The sequence below is a fragment of the Triticum aestivum genome, chromosome 3D (genome assembly GCF_018294505.1).
Source record: "Triticum aestivum cultivar Chinese Spring chromosome 3D, IWGSC CS RefSeq v2.1, whole genome shotgun sequence".
In the NCBI taxonomy this organism is placed as follows: Eukaryota; Viridiplantae; Streptophyta; class Magnoliopsida; order Poales; family Poaceae; genus Triticum; species Triticum aestivum.
In genome coordinates this window covers 14,662,280-14,686,564 of record NC_057802.1, presented here as the reverse complement: position 1 = coordinate 14,686,564, position 24,285 = coordinate 14,662,280, and positions in this window count along the sequence as shown.

Genomic DNA, 24,285 nt, shown 5'->3' with positions numbered 1-24,285 from the left:
GAGAGCTTTGGAGCGCGCCCGGAGCGGAGCTGCCAATGTCCTTCATCTGCTCCTGCGACAGTACGTGCAAGAGAGCTTTGGAGCGCCAGGAGGCCATGGTTGGAGTGGTTCCGACAGAAGGAAGGGACCGGAGGAGAATGAGTGTGGGTCTTTGGCTATCGCTGGGAGCTGGGGCTCAAGTTAATATATCGGGCGAATGTCAATGAGCCGCGGCAGATGGATGGACGGCTGGCGTCGGAGTAGGTTCGTCGGGCGTGAATGCGGACGCTGCTTCAGTGACTTAACTGCAGGTGCGTTGGGTCACTGACATGTGGGCCCAACGGGCATCTGGCCCGCATGTCAGTGACACACCAACTGCACCTGCAGTTAAGTCCGGTGAATGCGGCATTGACGTTCTAGAGAGACGGTGACTGTTTCAGGCGGGAAGCGCGCGCTAGCGCTGGAAGGAGTTTCGGTAGGCTAGGGCGGTCAGACACTGGCGTGGTGGTAAAATTGGAAATCATGGATGACGAGCCTTTGAAGCGTATGCGGCACGTATTGACAACCAAGCGTCCATGCAACCGCTCTTGTCGCCAGCTAGCCTTCGACGACCACCATTAGACACCACACAACCATGCATAACTTACGAATAATGGACGAATCGATCATACACACACTCGTGTGCAGTGGTACTATGATCGGTCGCTCACGATAGTACATACTCCGTACCATGGTACCCTCTCTAGCTAGGCTGTTTTATAGATTGTCGTTGTGATGGACGATATACATGAGCAAGGCCCCGAGTCCCGAGTATGACCGTTGGTGCTAAGCCAGGTGAATACATGCTCAGCGTTCGCGGAGGCCTCCATAAAACGTCTAAATAGTAATGTCAGGCACCGCCGGGGAGCGCAGGTGACGGGCTCGCCGTTTGCGTTGCGCCATGAGCAGGACTTTGATTGAGAGGGCGACGTGCAAGCATTAGCATGGTTTGGCAGCGTGAACGTGAGTGTCTGCACGCGTACATGCTACTTCCCTCTATGGACGGTGTGCGCTAATGTGTGCATCACGTATAATATAAAAAAAATCCGTTTGTGCATTTAACGCAAAGTATTTCATTTTCATTTGGCTGACGAGTGTGCGTTGCAGCGACGAGTCCATGGTTTGATTCCTCACATACGCATAATTTTTTGTATTTTATTTCTCTCTCCACTGACAGGTAGGCCCGCATAGATAGATAGATAAAGAACACGAGCTGATGAGGCGCATGCGGACTGTTTGACTGGTCAACCAGACAAATACGGAGCCATACGCTAAGCCAGTGATCGCATAATCACCATATCTCGTATACACTGATCAAAGTGAGCTATCAAAACAAGTTCAATGACCGCCAATGCATTTTACTCATTAATAAATGACCAGGATTGAAGGGGAATCCAAATTTCCTTCGTCTTCTGTCCTTGAGCTCTTGACAAACCAATGCACTGTACGGTTGTCCGGCCACTCCACCCCAGAGCTCTCACCAAGCGTCGTTCATGCCACTGCGCCGCACACTAACCGGTAAGGAAGTGATGGCATCCCGCCGCGCCGAATTCCTCGCCGCCCATGACCACACACAATATGGTAGGGAAGCGATGGCATCCCACCATGCCGAGTTCATCGCCGCTCGCGACCTCACACCTACGTGGGTGGAATTTGAAGCTGCCAAGGCCGAATGGGCGGTAGAGCAAGAGGCGGCCAAAGCCGCACAGAGGGAGCGGAAAAGTCAGAAAGCACTCAAGAAAAGAGAGGCCCACCAGCGCAAGAAAGAAGAGGACGCGTGTCGGCGGAGAGGTCGGCGGAGATCCAAGCACGGTCGGGTGTCGCCGACAAAGCCGGGAAGGAGAACGACGGCGTCTGGCCAGCATGTGAGAAGTAGTAGCACTAGTAGTTAGTGTGTGTCTTTGTGTCTGAGTACGAGCATGTACCAGTACTACCAGTTACTACTGTAGTTTTCAGAGCAAATTACCAGTACATTAGTCTAGACTCAATGGAAAAATTCCTATCCTATGCATCAAATGGCATCTCTTTCTATATAGGAATTGAGATGGATGTCATCTCACTTCCTATGATTTTCATATTCCTATAAAATTCCTATCCTATAAACGAAAGGAGGCCTCTGCTGGAGTAACTACTCTAGCTAGCAGTACTGCTGGTACAGTAGTTTTCTTCAAGAAGCGGAATTCAACGAAGTCATGATGGTTCCTTCGTCCGAGCAACTTCACAGTGGGAAAGGTTGGGCCTGTGATTTGACGGCTCATTAGTCATTATTACTACGGCGCGACGACCGGGGTGACTCTCCCTTGGAGTTCTGCGTGCATGGCAAGTGGACCAGGATGGTCGACGTCCCACATGTTGGCAAACAGAAGTATTCTTTTTGATATCGAGGAGCAAGGAAACTGCGTGGTATAGTATCACTGCTGATTTATATTTATTTTTTATTTCTGATGAATGCTAGCGTTTCAACTCTTACGACGAAGGAGTGCCAACACACGGCACGTGCTGGATGTCCCACATGTTAGCGAAAGGAGTGGGACATGAACAACGTGGTAGAGCGTCTCCACTTCTTCCACTTCTGGGTCGGAGACCACACGTAGTAGTACTAGTGGTATGGACGATACAAAGTGCGACCCGGAGAGAAAGACACGTCTAGTTGGAGGGTCTCGGGGCATACGCTTAAACAAATATAAAACCTAATATGTGCCTCCAATTAATATAGTAGTAGTAGAGTGCTTAGGCACGTACTCCATAACATCACCGTGCATTGCATGTACAACATTTAGTGGTACGTAGTAAGAGAGAAATGCCTATATGCCATGCATGTTCATACTATTTGTGCCTTTCTACTTCACTTACTGCGCTACGTTACTCAGGTTCTTACGTCCACTCCTGGGTACATGTCCGTCTCATAGCTCCAGTCCCACGTGTTCTTCATAGATGGAACGATCCATATCATCGTAGTTAGTGTGGCTCCCCACAATGGAGACTCATCCAAACTATGGCCAGCCTCGACGCAGAGCAGTCGCGTGCACCGGGAAGCGGCGCTCTCTCGGCCGCCGCGCTGCTTCAAAGCCGGCAACAGTGAGAGGTCGCCTCCGCTCTGGCCGGGCATTAATGCGGCGCTGACGCTCCAGGGCGACGCTGACCATTTCACGCGGGAAGCGCGCGCTGGCAAGAGAGTATTGGTTTTGAACCGTTTCATGTGTAGTACTGGTAGTTTGCAAAACTACTCAATTATTGCACTTAGTTTCCTAAGAAATTGTGGTAAAAAATGTTACTCCACAGCCCGCTTCCCTTCTCCTTCCTCTTCCACCGCCCGCGCATGTCCGCGGGAAGCGACCGGTCAACCCTTATATAGGAGTGCTAGCAAAAAAAGATGCATGCATGACCACTAAAATTTCCAGATTAAAGCGCCGCTCCGGCGGGAGTATGGCGTATGTCGTTACCTTCGGCCGGACCACGGCTACCGAGCGACGGCGACCAGAGAAGAGGCGGCAGGAGGGGAATGAATGCAGCTACTGTTTGGGTTCGCCGTCCGGCTTCAATAAATGCGCACCATCACGTGTACCCGCGGGTGCACAAATTGTAACATACGTGTCTGCTTAAGTGGGCCTCACGTAACTGGTGTGTGTGTGAGATTCTGAGAGACAGAGTGCATGTGTGCGACTCTACTCTTCGAACATGTACTCAACCTTTTGCATCGGGATATAAGTATAATGGTGTTACACTTTAGCTAGTGATTTACGTGGCCATGTTAACATGGTTGTGTAAAAAAAATGTCACTTCCTGCTCGTTATTTGCGTTATATAATTACAAGCAAGCTACTTGTGCATTGCACGGAACATCAATATGCATTTTTTTACAAAACACCTGTTGTGATTGACCCATGCAGGAGTAATCCCTTGTGTAAAAACTAATGATATCTCGAGAATTTTATCGGAAAACTGGTATCTCGAGAATTTAATCAAAAAAAATGAATGATGAGAGATACGGTGAGGAGGAGTGGAGCATGGTGGTGACTGGTGGTCGGACTGGGCGGAGGCATGGGGATGAACGGCGCCGGCAGGCGGCAGCGGCCACCATGCTAGATTGTACCAGAGACTTCCTTTTTTAATTGCTCAGCAATGAGGTTGTGGGAGATAAGGATGTGGAGAGAGGTGTGGGTATATTTTGTAAAATTATCATAGTTTGCTTTCTATCCGTCAGATATGGATCGGACGGTCTATATTACAAGATGGTAGGCACACCATCATCACCAACTCGGTTTTTTATAAGAGTAGAGATGATAAGTTTGCTAACTACTAAAGTAAAGTGGAATTTGTCCATGTTATACAAGTAAATTAAGGTGATTGTTTATCATACGGGTAAGGTTGGACGAAGGGTGGTAGGAACAAATGCTCCGCCTAGAGCATGTGTGTGTGAGATGGAGTCTTAGTGTGTGTGTGTGTGTGTGTGTGGGTGGGTGGGTGCGTGCGTGCGTGCATGTGTGTGTGTGTGTGTGTTTGTGTGATGGAGTCTTAGTGTGTGTGTGTGGGGGGTGTGGGTGTGGGTGTGTGTGTGTGGGTGTGAGTGTGGGTGTGTGTGTGTGTGACGCGGGGTCCTCGGTGGCGGATGTAATTTAAATGTGCGTGGCTTCATCATAGAGAGGTGATGTGTATGGCGGAGGCCACCAACGATGGGGTGCGAGAGAGAAAAGGCCCGTAGAGAGGGAAGAGAAGGTGTGTGCGCGTGAGAGGAGTCGACATCGAGAGAACGTGTTTGTTTGAGAGACACCGAGGAAGACTACTATATATCGATGGTGCATGTAGGCGGGAATTAAACGAAGGGATGGTCTTATTGGTTTCCGGGATATAGGGCAAGAGTGACAGGGGGGGTAGCTAGAAGGAGATTGTTAAGTGTGAGTGTGTGTTTTACCCATCCAGGCGGAAGTTATACGCACACAAGAAGACAACGATTCGATGTGGCGTTAGGGTTGAGGGTAATTAACTACGTATGGAGACATAGAGACCTTGAACGTGCATGTGCGAGAGGTATACATGTATACGTGGGATGTGTGTGTGTGCACGCGCGCATGATCGGGATAAAAGAATAAGACATAAGTCATAAGATCAACAACATGGGAGAGACGGTTCAATATGACAATACGCATGCATGTGAGAGTGCAGGGAAGAAGGCCCGACAATTGAGCATGTGTTTTTGCCTTTAAGAGATAGTGGAGTGGGCTGGAGCATGCATCTATGGCGAGTAGAGGGAGTGAGACACAACGATTGTGCAAAAGATATCAACCTATAAATGCATGTATGGAGAGACATATATAGTGTGGGTGATAGGAAGCAAGAGTGCGTGCGAGAAAGAAATGTTGACGGAGAAACTACAGATATATACAGAGATGGAGATGCTAGCTAGAGGGACATCGGCTAGTTTGAGTGTTGGAGATGACCGCCGGGTGGTTCAGTGGGTGAAGTTATGTGTGTGTGAGAGAAAGATAAAAAGAGGGCACTTGACTGCATGTAGAGAGAAACATATATAGTGTGCGTGATAGGAAGCAAGAGTGAGGGCGAGAAAGAAGGTTGATGGAGAAACAGATAAATAGAAAGATAAAGATGCTAGCTAGTGTGCGTTAGAGATAGGAGTCGAGTGGATCAGAAGGCTGAGTTATGTGTGTGGGTGTGAGAGAGATAGAGAGAGGGTGCATGTGAGTCACAATCAAACAAATATTAGAGAGAAATGAGATCCCGAGAGACGGAGTTTTGTGTCTGTGAGAGAGAAAGATATTTCACAACGAGAGTGATAGCTAGAGAGACATATGAGGGAACGCAAGATATGTCTAGGGAGAGAGAGTGTGTGTGTGAGTGACATACAAGAGAATGGTGGAGAGATATGAGACCCTGGGAGATAGAGTTTGTGTTTGTGTGTGAGAAAGAGATATTTAAGAGGAAGAGTTGTAGCTTGTCATACCTAAGGAGCGAAAGACATCTTTGTGTGAGAGGGGGTGTGCGAGTGGCACGCAAGGGAATAGTAGAGACAAATGAGACCCCGGGAGACGAAGTTTGTGTTTGCGTGAGAGAAAGAGATTTCACATGAAGAATCATAGTTAGAGACACAAAGCAGGGAGCGAGATATACTTAGAGAGAGATAGAGTGATGAAGGTCGAGGGAGAGAGTACCGTCACTGTGTTACGAAGATAAAAGATCATTGTCGACATACAGGTAGCACGAGAGATACCCGATAGACGATGAACGCGTATAGGTCTAGAGAGATACTCCTATATAAGCATGAGTGATACCTATATGAGACGAATATCTGGATTAAAGGGGATTCAAATATTTAAACTAGAGATCACGACATCGATAATATCATAACGCAAATTGGTGTATCAAACATGCATATTCATTTGAATTTGGGGACACGTGTAATGTTATATAGTTTATCAATATTAGTGATCCATAGATTCTTTAATTAGAGACATTGCATGGTTTATATGCAATTAATGTCTAAACGGGATTACACTATATGTTGCGTGTGTGAAACACATTATACATGTTTGAGAAGTAAAAAAAAACCCGCATGAAACACACATTAATTGGAGACAGTTAGCGAGGAATGCAGACATTGGATTTCAACATAAAGTGGTTTCAAATATTTGAAAATCCAAATTTAGATGGATACAACCTTATGAATCTGAGATCATGCCATTTGTAAACCATATTTATGTATAAAGGGTGTTGTGCTTTTGAAAGTATATATATATATAAATGATGTATATAGAATTTTATTCCAATCAAAAATGGATCCTGCCCGAACAAAAGTAGAATACAAACTGGATTCGAATTGAGTTGGCACGGTAAACGTGCACTCTGCGAAAATTTGAACGAAGCGGGGAAATTTGCAGTAACTGCTCGAAACCAAAATCTGCGAGATGGAAATTACTGCCTATCCCTGCCACACAAAGCCTATCGGCTCGATTTATATAGGTTTCGATAGGGGTAGGTTTGTAATTTCACTCAAACATGACATAACCGCCTCTCACCCGGATTCATACACGGTGGGCGCCAAAACACAGTGTCTCCTCGGCCGAAATCGACTCCCTCCCCGATTCATACGTGGTGGGTGCCAAAAACAAACTCTCGTCGGCAAATATTCGGTGTATGCGACATTACCGTCCTATCCCCAACCGACTAATATTGCTGTGATGTAGGAAATTTTAAACGGGGGCTAAGTTTGTAAATTTCCTCGCATTTGAGACAAGTGCTGAAGACATGGTTCCCCCTTCCTCTCTCCCTCCATTTCCCCATTCGTACTCCGTGGGCGCCAAAACACCCTCTCCACCCCAGCCTCCTCCGTCTGCCACCCCATCCACCGCCGTCCTCCTCCACCATGTCGGAGCTGATACCCCGACGTCGTCGTCCATTACAAGAGATCGACCTCTCTCATCCACGGCTTCAGACCGGGATCCTTGCATCCCATCCTCTCGCTTCATTCCCCCCGTCGTCCACCTTGCCGGCGCCGCTCCTATGACCGTCTCGTCTACCGCGCCCCGCCGCCACCGTCTACCCTCCTAGATCTGTTTCCACGCCACTGACAGCCATCGCTACCGCAGCACCGTCAAATTCTCAGCAGATGCATACACGGCACCGCACCAAAGGCGGTACTCTTTAGTATCTGCTCAACTTATTTATCGCAGCAAGAAAATAGATCGCCACTGCTTTACTCTGATTTCTTGTCCATCACTTACTTGCTAGTTGAAAGCAAACATTGGTTGCGAAGTTGCCTTTGTCCGGTTTGCACTTTCAGATCCGCCATGGCACGATCGACACTATACCCGCAATGCTTATGGTTTCCCCTTTTATATTCCACACTAGTTAAATGACAGTAGACTAAATTTCAAAATTGGGTCAGTCAATTTTTCAGAGCTCGCCGGAGTTCGCCGGTGCGAAGGAAGGGGCTCGGGTGGGGACGGTGGTTGTGGGGGCGGTGGTGGGGCCTCGCCGAACAAAGAAAACTCAACGCGGGTGGGGGCAGGGATGGGGGGTGGGGGTGGCAGAGGAACACAGGCGGTGGGTGCCGGTGGTTCGGCCGGCGGCCCGTGCGGTGTTCTGTATGGGAAGCACAGATGTTCCTTCTCAGGAAGGGGAGCAGGGACATCTGCAGTCGACACCTCTATTGGGCCGGTTCTGCTAAATGATTTCGCACTTCGAGTTGGTCTGCCATAATACCCCGGAAATGGTGGGAGCCGCGCGGTCTTTGATAGACTAAACTGATAGTAACAGCTGTGCGCATTCAGATGAATAGAGCTGGCCTGTAGGTGATCGATAGGCTGCAAATTAGTAGCGGCAAAACCCTATGTTTTCCAGCCAGTTCTGCTTTCCCGATTTATTTATGGTGGTTATGGTGTACCCCTATTATCTACACTACGATTTTCCTACTGGCTCTGCGCTCTCGTTATCATGGTTTGGCAATAAACTTTCTATACGGTATATTATGAACCTATCATCTGCCAACTATCCTTGCATCTGGGGCCCCCAACAGGGAGCCTATTTTTTGTGTAGTTGTGCCAGATTATATTAATCTACTCACCATATTACAACATTCATGGGCTCTCTCATCACAATCCAGTGATAGCACACAAGGGTTTACAGGGAGCCTCTATTATATTACAATATCCTCTGCATTACAAAGATAATCTCACTACTATTTGTGTTTTCATGCTTTACAGATATTGTACGTGATCACAATGAATATAAGAATGCGCACATCAGAAGAATATTGCGGAACAGTTCAATGGGTAACAAACTTGGCATCAAGGGATTGAGGTCCATTGTGGATGCAATGAAACCCACATGCTCCCGACCTATTGATTCGTATTCAGAATATGATCCTAATGACTATTCTGAGCTCAAGGAGTCAAAGGTAGATGGCCTATCCTGTTCACCCAATAAGGTGCCTGTTCTAATTTGGCAAGGTTTTATTGGTTGCACATATCTTGCATAAGGTGTCTTACATTTCTTTGCTTCGTTGCACCGCCATCTGCTTAGTTTACTCATGATATATGTGAAGATGCCATGCCCATCCATTATCAGCACCTATTACATTTGTCGTCATACCATGTTTTCCATTGAAATGTTGTTCTTGTGTTTCAGACATCCAAAAGGAACAGGGTGATTGCAGAACCTGAAGGAGTACAAGCAAAGTCCTTGAAAAAGGTGGTGCTACCGAAGAAATCACATAGCACCCGACATATATTGGCGATAGAACCAGCGCCGCAAAACCTAGGATATCGCAACTATGTTGGTCGCTGCTTTGCTCTTGTGAGTACCTATTGTCCTATCGCTGTCCTTACATTCATACCTGGTGGATTATGTGACATCATTGTTCATTATAGCTTGCTTATCCACTGTTCGCTTCAAATTATCAGATCTATACTAATGCTTAAATTAATGTAGAATAAAGCCAATGCCTATGAAGAAATTGAGTTCTGCATTGTTCTTGTAAGTATCTGTTGTCCTTATATTTGTCAGCTAGTTCTTCATGTACACTTTGCAGCTTATTTTCCCTTGTCCTCCATTTTTCTACACATCAGATCTACATTTAGTCTTGCCAAAATATTGAATAAAACCAATGTTACTGTAGAAGTTTAGCTCCGCATTGCTCTTGTCAGTGCCTTTTGCCTGTATGCTGTATTCACATTTGTACTCTGCATCTTAAGTTAAATAATCGCCATTTGTTCCTATATTTTCACATCTATATTTACTCTTAACAAAATGTAGAAGAAAGGCAATACTCTTGAAGAAGAGTGTGACGTAAACTTCTTGAATTGCCCCCCCATCAATATGGACAAGGCCTTTATAGAGCCTGTCTTCACTACTAATGTAAGTTTGTTCTCCTCGAGCCTTCAAACTTTGTTGTTTATATTTGGATAGCTATGAGTGCAAATGTTGTTTATTTTTGTCGTCTGCATCAAATTGCTTGTTCAAAGTTTATAAAGGAGAAGTACATAAACATAAGTTTATCCTTCTCAATTTCAGTCTTTAGTTGTACAATCTAGTTCCTTATTCGTACCATGTAAATTAAACTAAACATAGCAAGTTATCTTCTTTAGCACTATGTGTATGCTTGTGTTCTTGATCTGTAATCCAGTGGTGTGGTGAGACTACCAACAACAGCACAATGTCATATCCTGGTATGTCTCAACTATGAACAATGCCATATTATACTAATGTTATTTAAATCTTGTCTCTTTATTTACCAATCTGAAATGGTATAAATTGATAGTACACTCACCATTCATGCTTATACGTTGTTTAGAACTACATCTATGCTTGTGTTCTCGATCTGTAATCCATTGGTCTGGTGAAACTGGGCGCTCCTGCACAATGCCATTTCCTGCCGTCTTAACTATGAACAATGCATATTATGTTAATGCTATTTTAAACCGTGTCTCTAACAAAGAAATGAGATGAATTGACAGCACTGATGCTTATACGTGCAAAACCTGTTATCTACCTACTTGTTTCTCTTTCAGGGTGACAACACTGCTGCTAGGAAGAACTGCCATAATGATAGTGGGACGAACCCATTGTTTGTCCCTCTAACACATATTCCAGAGGAGAAGGCAACACATATTGAGGGTAGGGATACAACCACGAAGTCACATCTTGATGTAGTGTCAAACTTACTCAGTGACACAAGCTCGATGAAGTCGCCGCCTGAATCTGTTCGAGTTCTTCAGTCTGAAATTCAAGCAGAAATACATGCTTCTGCTCAAATATGACTGCAACTCCAATCTCTATGCAAGATTAACCGTAGGTATAGGATGTTTATTGATGCTATGCAGCTTAAGTTGGTGGATATGAGCGCCAAAGAAGCGCAGGCTCATCAGGTTGCCAAGCTGCTTGCGCTACAGCTCCTGGGCCAGGCTAAGCTTTCTTGAACTGTGTTGAGGTGTTGTCGGTTCTGTCTATTATTTTGTCCGCCTGTTATCTTCCACTGTGGCGACCTGCCCAGTTTATGTAATCTGCTGTCTGGTTGCCCTTTATTATCACTGGCGGCGAACTTTGATGCCGAGGGGATGTAATATGTTGTAATTTCTTTGTTGTATAGTCCAGGTTTATTCTTGGTCGGTATGCTGTAATTTAGGCCGGAAGGTTTAGTGGATCTCAGTGTTGTCGGTCTTCAGGCCGGCCAGTTACTCATATGGGCCAAAACGTGGGCCTATAATCATCTTGGGCCATTAGCAGGTCTAAACCTTATGGTTGTTTCCCGCCTTTAACAGGCCGAGTAAAGTTCTGGCCAGCTGTGGCAGAGAATACAATGGGCTTTTAACAGGCTAAAACCTAGATTGGGCTAGCGTTGAGCCAAAAAATTCACGGGCCAATACAGGCCGTAATTGCCAGTTAACATGCCAAAATATATCTCGGGCCCGTTTGGCCTAATAAAATTATGGGCTTTAAGCAGGCCGGTATCTACGCGGGCCATAGGCCTAAAAGTGTTACGGGCCATTATCAGATGGGCTGTAAGCAGGCCGTATTCAATGCAGGCTGTAATTAGGCCCAACTGTTACACGAGCCATTAACATGCCGGTAGGCCAGTTGGGCTGAAATTTATCCACGAAGACTACGGGCCGTTAAGAGGCCTAAAGTTACTTCGGATAAGAAATAGCCGAGTGTCTGCATGGGCTGTTAAATAGCCTAAAGTTAAACCGGGCCGACAACATCCCAGATGCACCACAGGCCGCTAACAGGCCGAAACCATTATCGGGCCGAACTGGTAAACGGGCATTTAACAGGCTGAAATACAGACCTGTCTTAGAATGGGCCCAAAAGAACAGTGGCCTGTTAATGGGCCTGATCCAATATGGGCCGTAATTTGGCCTAAAACACGGCAGGCTGTGAATGGGCCTGATCTGGTATGGGCCACAATTTGGCCCAAAACATGGTAGGCTGTTAACGGGCCAGCCCACTAGTGTTTGAAAAAACATGGTGGGCCTTTAGCTGGGCCGGCCTTTTCAGCAAAATGGGCCTCTGTTGGGCCGTGCCATGTGTTGACATATCATAGGCGCCTCCTGTCCAATGAGTGGATGACATCTGTCCCAACGGTGAGCAAACACGTGTTTCCTCCGGCCAATGAGTATTTTACACGTGGAAAATCCCCATTGGTCCGGGCTGTTAACGGGTTATCGGATCAAAAACCGGACCCGATAGCTTAACGGCGTCCCGTTACGGTGGATGCCAGGTGTCGGTCACCCTTGACTATATCTGGCCATGGGCCGGGCCGGGACGGGCTTGGGTCGGGCCTGAAAAAGCCCACGGCAAAAAACTGAGGCCCAGGCCCTCCCAGGCCCTACTATCGGGCCTACTTTTCAAGCCCAAGCCCGGCCCATCTGGTAAAAAGCCCTGAAAAGCCCTTAGGGCTTAGGGCCGTGGGCCGGGCCTCTTCCTTAAAATGCCAATATGCAAAGCCCAAGCCCATCCAGGCCCTGCTGGTGGGCTCAAAACTCAGGCCCAAGCCCGGCCCATGGGCAAGCCCATCGGGCCTAGGCCTTGGATTTCAGGGCCGGGCGTGGGTGGGCCGACAGGGCCGGGCCTGAGATGGCCAGGACTACCCTTGACGAAAGCACTTCTATGACGCGCGATTTATCGTCATGGAAGTGGACACTTCCGTTATGATAAGTTTGGTAATGTCAAGGAACACTTCTACCTCAGCACAGTTATGACTATCTTGATTCTGTCATAAAATCGTCATGGATGTACATGCATGACAGAAAACTTGACCTACTGTGACAAACATGTATCATCACGGAAGTGTATTTTTTTTGTAGTGTTGCCCCATGACGCTGAATATCCCAAGGAATTCTTTATCAAGGACCTTGAGTACCTGCCCCGCACAGTCTATCACATTCTGAGGCGTACTCTGTGAAGGAAATATGCCCTAGAGGCAAAAATAAAGTTATTATTTATTTCCCTATATCATAATAAATGTTTATTATTCATGCTAGAAATGTATTAACCGGAAACTTAGTACATGTGTGAATACATAGACAAAAACAGAGTGTCCCTAGTATGCCTCTACTTGACTAGCTCGTTTATCAAACATGGTTATGTTTCCTAACCATAGACATGTGTTGTCATTTGATGAACGGGATCACATCATTAGGAGAATAATGTGATGGACAAGACTCATTCGTTAGCTTAGCATTATGATCGTTACAGTTTAATTGTTATTGCTTTCTCCATCACTTATACATGTTCCTATGACTATGAGATTATGCAACTCCCGAATACCGGAGGAACACTTAGTGTGCTATCAAAAGTCACAACTTAACTGGGTGATTATAAAGATGCTCTACAGGTGTCTCCGATGGTGTTTGTTGAGTTGGCATAGATCGAGATTAGGATTTGTCACTCCGAATGTCGGAGAGGTATCTCTGGGCCCTCTCGGTAATGCACATCACTATAAGCCTTGCAAGCAATGTGACTAATGAGTTAGTTGCGGGATGATGCATCACAGAACGAGTAGAGAGACTTGCCGGTAACGAGATTGAACTAGGTATGAGGATACCGACGATCGAATCTCGGGCAAGTAACATACCGATGACAACGGGAACAACGTATGTTGTTATGCGGTTTGACCGATAAAGATCTCCGTAGAATACGTAGGAGCCAATATGAGGATCCAGGTTCCACTATTGGTTATTGACGGGAGATGTATCTCGGTCATGTCAACATAGTTCTCGAAACCGTAGGGTCCGCACGCTTAACGTTCGATGACGATTTGTATTATGAGTTTATGTGATTTGATGACCGAAGGTTGTTTGGAGTCCCGGATGAGATCACGGACATGACGAGGAGTGTCGAAATGGTCGAGACATAAAGATCGATATATTGGAAGGCCATATTCGGACATCGGAAAGGTTCCGAGTGATTCGGGTATTTTTCGGAGTACCGGAGAGTTACGGGAATTTGCCGGGGGAAGTAGTGGGCCTTAATGGGCCATACGGGAAAGGAGAGAAGGGCCTCAAGGGGTGGCCGCGCGCCCCCCCATGGGCTGGTCCGAATTGGACTAGGAGGGGGCGGCGCCCCCCTCCTTCCTTTTCTCCCCTCTTCCTCCTTCCCTTCCGTCTCCTAGTTGGAATAGGAAAGGGGGGGGGCGAATCCTACTTGGACCAGGAGTCCAAGTAGGACTCCCCCCCTTGGCGCGCCCCTTCTAGGGCCGGCCTCCACTTCCATCCTCCTTTATATATGTGGGCAGGGGCACCCCGAAGGCACTACAAGATTTGTCTTAGCTGTGTGCGGTGCCCCCCTCCACAGTTACACACCTCGGTCATATCGTCGTAGTGCTTAGGCGAAGCCCTGCGCCGGTAACTTCATCATCACCATCGCCACGCCGTCGTGCTGATGGAACTCTCCCTCGGTCTCAACTGGATCAAGAGTTCGAGCGACGTCATCGAGCTGAACGTGTGCTAAACACGGAGGTGCCATACGTTCGGTACTTGGATCGGTTGGATCGCGAAGACGTTCGACTACATCAACCGCGTTACTAAACACTTCCGCTTTCGGTCTACGAGGGTACGTGGACACACTCTCCCGGCTCGTTGCTATGCATCACATAGATTGATCTTTCGTGATCGTAGGTAAAAAATTTAAATTACTGCGTTCCCCAACAGTGGCATCCGAGCCAGGTCTATGCATAGAAGTTATATGCGTGAGTAGAACACAAAGAGTTCTGGGTGATAATAGTCATACTGCTTACCAGCATGCCATACATTGATTCAGCGGTATTGTTGGATGAAGCGGCCCAGACCGACATTACGCGTACACTTACGCGAGACTGGTTCTACCGATGTGCTTCGCACACAGGTGGCTAGTGGGTGTCTCTTTCTCGAACTTTAGTTGAATCGAGTGTGGCTATGCCCGGTCCTTGTTGAAGGTTAAAACATCACACTTGACGAAAAATCATTGTGGTTTTTGATGCGTAGGTAAGAACGGTTCTTGCTAAGCCCGTAGCAGCCACGTAAAACTTGCAACAACAAAGTAAAGGGCGTCTTACTTGTTTTTGCAAGGCATGTTCTGATGTGATATAGTCAAGACATGATGCTATATTTTATTGTATGAGATGATCATGTTTTGTAACAGAGTTATCAGCAACTGGTAGGAGCCATATGGTTGTCGCTTTATTGTATGCAATGCAATCGCCATGTAATTGTTTTTACTTTATCACTAAGCGGTAGTGATAGTCGTTGAAACAATAGTTGGCGAGACGACAATGATGCTACTGTGGAGATCAAGGTGTCGCGCCGGAGACGATGGTGATCATGACGGTGCTTTGGAGATGGAGATCAAAGGCACAAGATGATGATGGCCATATCATATCACTTATATTGATCGCATGTGATGTTTATCCTTTATGCATCTTATTTTGCTTAGTGCGGCGGTAGCATTATAAGATGACTGAGGGAGTCCTGGACTAAGGGGTCCTCGGATGTCCGGCCTGTTGGACATGGCCAGACTAATGGGCTATGAGGATACAAGACCGAAGGCTCTACCCGTGTCCGGATGGGACTCTCCTTGGCGTGGAAGGCAAGCTTGGCGACCAAATATAAAGATTCCTTTCTCTGTAACCGACTTTGTACAACCCTAGTCCCCACCGATGTCTATATAAACCGGAGGATTTAGTTCAAAGAAGAACAATCATAACAATAGTCAGACAGGCTAGACTTCTAGGGTTTTAGCCATTACGATCTCGTGGTAGATCAACTCTTGTAATACTCATATTCATCAAGATCAATCAAGCAGGAAGTAGGGTACTACCTCCATAGAGAGGGCCCGAACCAGGGTAAACATTGTGTCCCCCGTCTTCTGTTACCATCAACCCTAGACGCACAGTTCGGGACCCCCTACCCGAGATTCGCCAGTTTTGACACCGACATTGGTGCTTTCATTGAGAGTTCCGCTGTACCGTCCTCAAGAGGTTTGATGGCCCCTTCAATCATCCACAACAATGCTATCCAAGGAGAAGTCTTCCTGCCCGGACAGATCTTTGTGTTCGGCGGCTTCGCACTGCGGGCCAGCTCGCTTAGCCATCTGGAGCAGATCGATAGCTACGCCACTGGCCATCAGGTCAGATTCGGGAGCTTGAACTACATCACGGATATCCGCGGAGAATCTTCGACGGATTTGAGACCACGGCAGCCGCTCCCCATCACTACGATGAACATGACTTAAATCTGTCATCGGACCACACCCAGGAGATAGCACCTGTAACTGCTCTGGCCCTAGATCCGGAGCAGATCGCGCCGTCCGAAGACGGGAAGCACAACCCCGCCATGGATGTCGCAGTCCCAGCGGCGTCAGAGCCGCACACAGACCCAACCTCGAGTGGAATCTGTGTCACCGGAGCCTTGGACTCGTTTCCAGCTACAGGTTCCGAACCATGTGCGTCCACGTACGTCGAGCTCGATCAGTCATCGATTGTTGAATTCAGCTCCGCGGACATTTTTCGGCACTCTCCTTTGGGCGACGTGTTAAACTCGTTAAAAGCACTATCCTTAGCGGAGGGCTCGCAGCCGAATTGTATCCGGTTTGAACTGGAGGCTGATGACGGAGAATTTCGCTTCCCACCCACCGCCCACTTCATAGCCACTGTCGAAGATTTAATCGACATGCTCGATTACGACTCCGAAGACATTGACGGTATGGACAACGATGCCGATGAGGAGCAGGGCCAAAACCCGCCGTTTACCGGACGTTGGACGGCCACCTCTTCTTACGACGTGTACATGGTGGATACACCTAAAAGAACTAACGACGATGACAAAAGAGATCCAGTTGAGGATGAACCTCCTGTGATACAGCCAAAACGCCGGCGTCAGCGGCGCCGCTCTAAGTCACGTCGTGAAAAAGACAGCAATACCGGCACGGGAGAAAACAATACTCCGAACGATGCCGAAGATGAGGAAGACCCCGTTGAGATAACTTCCGAACAGGAGGAACGGGAAAACAGGCAAGTTAGCCTTGATGAACAAGCCATACACGATGACTCAGAGGACAGTACTTATCTCCCACCCTCCAAGGATGAGGTGAGCCTCGGCAACGAGGATTTTATTGTGCCTGAGGAACCTCTCGAGCAGGAGCGCTTTAAGCGCCGGCTAATAGCCACTGCAAGGAGCCTGAAAAAGAAGCAGCAGCAGCTTCAAGCTGACCAAGATCTGCTCAACGATAGATGGACTAATGTCCTGGCAGCCGAAGAATACGGCCTCAAGCGCCCAGCCAAAAGTTACCCGAAGCGCAAATTGCTACCTCAGTTCGATGATGAGGCGCCGGAGCCCATACCATCATCGCACAATGCGGCTGACAGACCACCACGTGGTCGGGATAAAGCGGCAACTCAAGCTGAACACCAGTCCGCCCCACCTCACCGTAAAGGCAGAAATAAAACAGCTCGTGGTTATACATACGACCTTCGGTAGGACCTGGAAAATAGAGCAGGACATACCAGATCGATCTATGGATCACGAGGACGTGGCCCAACACGTGACGACGGCTATCTATTCGGACGTGACAAGCCTAGTCACGCCCGGGCCGAAAACCGTAGACGGACTCCATCGGAGCTACGTTGCGATGTGGCCCGATATAGAGGTGCCGCACACCCTCTTTGCTTCACTGACGAAGTAATGGAACATGAATTCCCAGAAGGGTTTAAACCCGTGAACATTGAATCATATGATGGAACAACTGATCCCGCAGTGTGGATCGAGGATTTTCTTCTCCACATCCACATGGCCCGTGGAGATGGCCTCCACGCCATCAAATACCTCCCTTTAAAACTCATAGGGCCAGCTCAGCACTGGTCAAACAGTCTGCCTGAAAACTCTATTGGCAGCTGGGAGGATCTGGAAGACGCCTTCCGCGACAACTTCCAGGGTACATATGCCCGGCCACCAGATGCCGATGACTTAAGTCACATAGTTCAACAGCCCGGAGAGTCGGCCAGGAAATTCTGGACAAGGTTCCTAACCAAAAAGAACCAGATCATCGACTGTCCGGATGCCGAAGCCCTAGTAGCCTTTAAACACAGCATCCGCGACGAATGGCTCGCCCGCCACCTCGGCCAAGAAAATCTGAAATCCATGGCAGCCCTCACGGCACTCATGACCCGCTTTTGTGCGGGTGAAGCTAGTTGGCTGGCCCGTAGCAAAAACACGGCAAGCGAAGCGGGCACCTCCGAGGTCAAAAACAGCAACGGCAAGATCCGGAGCAACAGGCACAAACGTCGAAGCAATGGTGATAACACCGATGACACCACAGTCAACGCCGGATTTAGTGGCTCCAAGTCCGGTCAGCGGAAGAAGCCATATAAAAGAAATAACCTGGGACCATCCAGCTTGGACCGCATACTCAACCGTCCGTGCCAGATTCATGGCACCCCAGACAAACCAGCCGACCATACAACAGGGATTGTTGGGTTTTTAAACAGGCCGGCAAGTTAAGCCGAAAACAAGGAGAAGGGATAGCAAAGCGAGGACGATGACGAGGAGCCCCGTCCGCCAAACACAGGGGGCAGAAGAAGTTTCCCCCTTAGGTCAAAGCGGTGAACATGATATACGCTACCCACATCCCCAAGAGGGAGCGCAAGCGCGGGCTCAGGGACGTCTATGCAATAGAGCCAGTCGCCCCAAAATTTAATCCATGGTCGTCATGCCCGATCACCTTTGATCGTCGGGATCATCTGACCAGTATCCGCCACAGCGGTTCAGCCGCACTGGTCCTCGACCCAATAATTGATGGGTTCCACCTGACGTGAGTCCTCATGGACGGTGGCAGCATCCTCAACCTGCTCTATTAGGATACAGTGCGCGAAATGGGCATTAATCGAACACGGATCAAGCCCACAAAGACTACCTTTAAAGGAGTCAAACCAGGCGTAGAGGCTCGCTGTACGGGCTCAATCACACTAGAGGTTATCTTTGGATCTCCGGACAACTTCTGAAGAGAGGATTTGATCTTCGATATCGTCCCTTTCACAGTGGCTATCACGCACTGCTCGGACGAACCGCATTTGCTAGATTCAATGCGGTGCCGCACTATGCTTACCTCAAGCTCAAGATGCCCGGACCACACGGCGTCATAACAGTTAATGAAAACACGGAACGCCCCCTCCGTACCGAAGAGCACACCGCTGCCTTAGCAGCAGATATACAGAGCTGCCTTTTGAAGCATAACCTTAATTCGGCGGCCGGGCTCCCGGACACTATCAAGAGAGTCCGGACTATTCTGCCGCATGACAGCTCGGCTCGTCAAGAGCTCTTCTAGCAATTCAGCCTCCGTCCAAGTCCCGATCAAGTGGCGGCACTCGTACCGCGCGTACATAACTACGCACTCAAAATACCATGGGCATAGATGGAGGCATACCTAGCTTGTGATCCACAATACGGCTCGACCGCCCCTGGACACACATACTTTCACTGTTTCCTTTTCCCCCTTTTTCAGGTTTCTTTTCCACAGGCCTTCTCTGATGGCCTGATTACCAGTCCTTTCCAAGGATAAATGCACCAAGACGACAGTAAGCATGGACATAGAGGGGAATTTCAGGTGGCCTCTTTAAAACGACCACTATACCTATTTTCAGGACCTATACGCAGCTCTCCCTTGGTTGTGGCATGTTAAATAGCCTGTTGCTTATTGCATTACTTGTACAAATGCGCTTTGACGTATTAATCAAATTATAATGGAAACAGTTTGCGGCCCAAATTCTGCGGCTCTAGCTTACTACCCTTTCTTCCTTTTTTATAACTTTATCAAATAGCACCCGTACACTTTGGTATGTTTCAATTTGCCAAGGGCTTCATAGCACCCCGCAATACGGCAACAAAGTCCGAACACTTTTTACAGTTTAGTTCGGCACCCCGAATTTAGCACTATATGCATTGGCTCCGAATCATGTCTTTGGTCAATAGTTGGGTTGCCCGGCTCCTGTGTTTGCTACCTTACGTTCCGTCATATCGGCTAGGGCAGTAAAGGGACAACTACTGCGATTGTGCCCTGGTTCACCCGGATGAGCACCTCAGTAGAGAAAGCCGAAAACTGACTATCATGATGCGGCGAGAGCCGGTCAGCACTTCGGAGGTCTCAAATCTTTAGAGATTTTTTCCGCATTACGCGAGGGATCGTTACTTACCCGATCAGGTGTCTACAGCACCCGAGTTCGGATACTAGGGGCTGCGCCTATATTTTTATTGTCAAACTCCTATGGCTAAGTGAGAGTGCTAAAGCCGCATAGTCCGATTGCCTGGTGTGTTGTGCTAAACACCTCCTTCAAGGACAAAACAATTGGATCAAGAGTGTTTAGATTACATCCCGAACACCCCCGTACTACCTACGTGGGGGCAGAAGCCGATGACTGGCCAACTCTCAGATTTCACGAAACACGGCCGCACAGGAGGGGAAATTTTCTTTAAAAAAAGAAATAAACATTATATTACATAACAACTTTGTTTCATCATAGAAGGCAAAGACAACATGAATGTATTCATTCGAAAATAATGTCTTTTGTACATTGCTCTGCCACAATGCGGGATCCCTCCAGGACATAGCTAAAATATCGCGCGGGCGTACGGTGCTCCTTGCCCGTGGGAGGTCCCTCTGTCGCGACCATGACGGCATTCATCTTCGCCCACTGCATCTTGACACGGGCGAATGCCATACGCGCACCTTCGATGCAGGCCGACCGTTTGATGGCGTCAAGCCGAGGGCAGACACCGACTAGCCACTTCACGGGACTGAAATAGCTGCTGGGTATGGCTTCGGCAGGCCATAGCCGGATTATTAGGTCCTTCATGGCCAGTTCGGCCACCCTATGCAACTCGACTAACTGTTTTAGCTGATCGCTAAAGGGCACCAGATGTTTTGGCGCAAGGTATTGCGACCAGAACAGCTTCTCCATCGAGCTCCCTTCTTTGGCTCAGAAGAATTCCGCAGCGTCAGAAACACTGCGTGGTAGATCCGCAAACGCCCCTGGAGAACTCCAAATCCGGGTTAGTAAGAGATACTTCTTCTCCACATACTTGCTTTGCATACTAAAAGCCTTACCCACCGCGATCTTCTTGGCCTCCTGGATCTCCTGGAGGGCGCTCTGGGCTTCAAACCGGGCCGCTTCAGCGCTTTGGCGAGCCTTGGCGAGTTCGGTCTCTCGAGCCGAAACATCGTGCTCCAAGGTCTCGCATTTCTACACAGCATCCTGGAGCTCTTGCTCGACCTCATCAAGCCTGGCCTCGTGCTTCTTACGAGTGGCTTGTTCCTTGGCGGCTCTCTCCTCAGCCTCGGCCAGGGCCTTATTAAGGACCTTGACCTCGGTTGCCGCTCCTACAAATATTATGGCACCACGGTCAATACACATCATCCATTCTTTCAGAACATACAGCAAGTTACAACATACCTTGCTTGTCCTCCAGCTGCCTTTTTACAAGGCCGAGCTCTTCTTCGGCAAGCTCCAGACGCTGCTTTAGTCCGGAGACCTCCGCAGCATGAGAGGTTGCGGCTAGCAACGACGCCTGCTCATTCACATAAGAAATATTTAGTTAGTTCCCTACGAAATTACTTGATCCTCTGTCCGGCTTTTCTTTCCGAACACCGGACAGTGTCTCAGGGGCTAAGGTCTATACCATGACTGTCTGTTTTGCGTCGCTTACCTCAAAGCCTGTCAGCAGGCTGGTGCAGGCTTCGGTCAGTCCGCTCTTGACGGACTGAACCCTCTCAACCACCGTACCAATAAGGATATGATGTTCCTCCACAATGGAATCGCCTCATAGTGCTTCCAGTAGATTATCCGGTGCCTCTGGTTGGACAGAGGTCACCGGCGGGATGGGCGCACCTCGTTCTTTCAAAGGAAGCTGCTCGCCAGATTTTGGAGCCGCATACATCTCCGGAACCGAATTCGGTTGGGGGTCAAACTGAATATGGCCCCCATCGTCAGTCTCCATGGGAATATGCTCCCCCATGTGTCCGGCGGCCGAGGTTTCGCCCACTGGCGCCCCCTTGACGGCCTCCTGAACCCGTCCCTAGCCTGGAAAGGTCCGTTGGGGCAGCACCTCATCGTCGCCCTTGGCCGTGGGAGAGTGAATGGCCGGCGGTGACTCGCTGTCCATCGCCTTCAAATCCAACAAACCTCCTGACAAGGATCGCGGGGAGCTGTCGTGGGCCGGACTTCAATAGCATAGTTAAACACGTTAATACCATAAAAAGGAGAGGCCGGATACATGGACGCATACGGGTTTTTGGTACTTACGATGCGGCCTGGGGCTTGCTTCGGGGGCGCCGCTCCGGGCTGCTGTCGACGTCCCACGCGGCGTTATCCGCGAGGGGGCCCTTCCCTCTCTTGGGCGCCTCCGCCTCCAGATTTGTGGAGGCCGCCCTCTTCTTCCTTCCCCCGTCAGGGGGAGAGTTGCTTTCCTCCTCCTCCTCCTCCTCGTCTTCGGCGGCAGAGGAGTGAGTCTTCTCTTCGGACGACACGTCCGAAGCTCCTTTATGGCAAAGGCCACTTTTGGCCCCCTTGGCATTTTTCTTGGCCTTCTTCTCCGGCGCCTTGTAGGGCGCCGGAACCAGCATCTTCGCCAGGAGCGGGATGACTGGTTTCTCGGGCAGCGGAGCCGGATACTGAATCCGCTCCGCTTTCTCTATCCATATCTGAAAAGATAAACAGTAAAGTTTTAGATATCTTCCTTGAACAAACAAGTAGAGGGTGCGCCTTGAAACGAGAAAGACTTACCGCACTGGCAGGATGGGAAAGATCGTGCCCGCGGTCCGAGTCTATATCTGGCGGCGTCTCATTGCCTTTAAAGAGCAACTTCCAGACATCTTTGTGAGTGGTTCCGAAGAGCCTTTCCAAAGTCTGGTGCTTCTCCAGATCAAATTCCCATAAAGGGCATGTTCGCTCTGGCATGGAAGAGTTCGTCGAACTAGCACCACCAAGATCACGTTGACGAGCTTGATGTTTTTATCCACCATGCTTTGGATGCGCGTTTGCAGCGCTATCAGCTCGTCCGACGAAGACCAATTTGGGCCCTTCTCTATCCAGGAGGTGAGCCGCATTGGAGCTCCGGATTTGAACTCGGGAGCCGCGGCCTAGGTGGCGTCACGGGGCTCTGTGATATAGAACCACTGTTTCTGTCACTCCTTGATGGTCTCCACAAAAAATCCCGTGGGCCATGTAACGTTGGGCATCTTGCTCACCATTGCACCTCTGCACTCTGCGTGTTGATCATCCACCACCTTCGGCTTCACGTTGAATATCTTGAGCCACAGTCCGAAGTGGGGAGGAATGCGGAGGAAGGCCTCGCACACAACAATAAATGCCGAGATGTTGAGGAAGGAGTTTGGGGCTAGATCATGGAAATCTAGCCTGTAATTGAACATAAGTCCGCGGACAAACGGGTGGAGAGGAAACCCTAACCCGCGGACAAAATGGGGGATGAACACCACCCTCTCATTGGGTGATTTCTTGCTTCTCCTTGATGGAGGAGGCCATCCACTTGCCTTCCACTCCAAATCCAGACAAGGTCGAGTGCTTTCTGGAGGCGGAAAAGAAGAGGACTTGGGCGCTGGAGCTTGAGAATGGAAGGACACACACAGAGAGAGAGAAGGCGTGGGTGAAAGAGAGGAATCCTTATCCCCTTATAAAGGCAGTGAATATCAAGCGCCTCCCCACTCGCCTTAAAACTCGCCTGTTCCAAGGGGCTGTGCAAACGGCATGGTTGGATTACCCACGCTCGTATTGATGAGAATCCCGCAATAAGGGGACACGATCTCTGCTTTGACAAGACGTGCCGATGAAAACCGCATCTCAAAACATGGAAGGGTAGAAGAAAACTGTTTGAAATAATGACCGGGCAGACGTGATGTCACCTTACAAAAAGTTGTCAGCGGATTGGACTCGTGAAATACCATATTCTCTGCGGTTGTGTGTGGTTCTTGTGTTGCAGATCCGGACACGTTCGTTGCGTGCGAAGAGCATCTTGGAGTATTCGGAAAGGGGAACCCGCCTTGAAATGCCGAAGACAATCTGCGTGTCGGACACCTCGTCATTGAAGCCTGGTTCAGGGGCTACTCAGGGAGTTCTGGACTAAGCGGTCCTCGGATCGATGTCCGGCCTGTTGGACATGGGCCGGACTAATGGGCTGTGAAGATACAAGACTCAAGACTCTACCCGTGTCCGGATGGGACTCTTCTTGGCGTGGAAGGCAAGCTTGGCGTCCAAATATAAAGATTCCTTTCTCTGTAA